The sequence below is a fragment of the Brassica oleracea genome, chromosome C5, assembly GCF_000695525.1.
Source record: "Brassica oleracea var. oleracea cultivar TO1000 chromosome C5, BOL, whole genome shotgun sequence".
NCBI classification, from domain to species: Eukaryota; Viridiplantae; Streptophyta; class Magnoliopsida; order Brassicales; family Brassicaceae; genus Brassica; species Brassica oleracea.
This window is the reverse complement of record NC_027752.1, coordinates 29,659,159-29,661,425: the sequence shown is the minus strand read 5'-3', so window position 1 is coordinate 29,661,425 and position 2,267 is coordinate 29,659,159.

The following is a 2,267-nucleotide window of genomic DNA, read 5'->3' as shown; positions in this document are numbered from 1 at the left end:
TCGCGAACGAGGAAGAGGTCGCGTGCTGGAGCTGCTCTCGGGTCGCGAACGTCTGAGCTAGGATCAGGAACGCCTTAGGCTGAAGCTGATCGGGGACGCGAGCTGGAACAGATGCGGAAACAAGAGACGCGATCGGGGTTTAGGGTTCGTCGAATCGCCAGCTAGGGTTAGGGTTTTAAGGTTTTTCGATTTGGGTATTAGCTTAGGGATTTAGAGTTTCGTGCTGATAACGTGTCGTGAGAGTAATGGAAAAGTCTATATTTATTCATAACATAGAGGTTCCTTATATAGGAGATTACACCGTCATAGATAAATTGAAAGATGACAAATCATAATCAAGAAGCCATCCACAATCTGGTTCATAACACCAAATTCGTTCTTGAATTGCCATGATATGCTAATTATGAACCGGATTTTAAAATATTGATGAATAATGAAATAAGAAATAATTTATTTGTATCTTTTCAACGAGGTTCCTAAAAACGAAGCGTGGGAACTGAGAAATGCTAATAGACCTAGTAATGCCAACCCTATCTAAGATGATAGCACGCGTGGGATCGAGTCATGGGGTGGAATTCATTTTTGGATACATTTGCCGGCAGGTTTTACAAAACCTCCAGATACTAAAGCTCCAAGATCAGAGAGACTAAGTCCCAAACATGGGAAGATTAAAAAACAAGAACGTGAAACAACCTTAATGCTAAACCGAACAAAACTAGAAGAAGTGAGGAACCAAACAAAAGAACCCTAGAGAACAATAAAGCACGAAGACTACAATTAAGCCCCTTTGAACGAGACAAGGCGAGGATGCCATCCAAAGCTAATACATCCGGCTTCTGACTCCTCCTATAGTCAATAGCCCATGTGATTAAGATACCAAAGCTTCAAAATATAGGAGAAAGAACAATTTCAGTTCATAAGTCTACAACCGGAAATGCGTTGACGGAGATAAAACATAACAAGACGCCATGATGAAGCTAGACGGGTAGTAAGAACTCGATCAAATCTTTTGATAAATGACAAGGAGCGAGACAACTCATAAGCGGGTTCAACCATTATCGAGAGATCAAGAAGGCCGAAGATCGAGACCCAAAATGAGCCAAAGAGAGCTCAAAGCCAACATGCAAATCATTCAAACCAAAATCAAGTTCAAAACAAGACCGAAAGAAAACCCAACTCACTTCAACTAGATCGATCAATATCAAACACAGAGATCAACATGAAAAACTCTCATCCCCATGGTTAGGATAAGATCTAAGATCTGGAAATTCTACCGTAGAGAAGAAATGAGAACAAAACATGAAGATCTAAACCGATTGAAACCTAAAACGAGATGATTCAAAGAAATTAAACCCGACTCTGGCTCTGAGAGAGCAACCGAAGTCGGAGAACAAGCTTCAACAATGGAGGACTGATGTGAGAAGACAAAGGATTTTCAAAGACAATGGAGTTGATCTAGCACAGTGCCAAGGTACTTCTTCAGTTAGAAAAACTCGTTCTTATTAATAAATAAGATACAAAAATTGGGGTACAATACAAAAAAATTGGGGTGATATAGTTTGTAATAATTGGCTCTCTCTTCTTGTATCATAGCTTATAATTTTTAATTTTTATAATGTGGTAGTAAGCGTCCAAATTATGATCCTTAATGATAATTCTTTTTTGGCAACAAACAGTTATTCTATTACTCGAATTTGAGGTGGTCTAGGTAACCATACCGGAATAGAACAACCAACGAAACAAATCTCTCTATGAAAAGACCGAGCATACCTAGTTAAAGAATCAGCAATTCGATTTTACGCTCTTGGGATGTGAGATATCCTGAAATCCGAGAAACATATCTGAAGAGTTTGTATCGCCTCCGATTATGTTGCAAAACTTGGCCAAACCTGAGGTTCATTTATCATTGCAATTATATCCTTGCAATCAGTTCCAAAGCTATGGCATGACGAATATTGAATCATGTTTTCCATAGTCCATCTCAGTGCTTCTAATTCTGTATGAAAAGCAGCCTTTCGCCAACGTAAGTTCCGCTTCCCCATGAATTGAGTCTTGCCCAAACTATCCATCCAGACTTATCCGCATCCACTGAACTGAGATGTAGAAGTCCATGAACTATCTACCGTAAATATATTACCCAAGCTTAAGACTTGTGGCTCCTCAATATAATGCTCATGTGGAGATAAAGATAATTATTCATTTGCATTGAACCATGCTTGACATTCGCTTTCCGCATATCTGATAAGTTTCAAAGAATCCATGTCTAT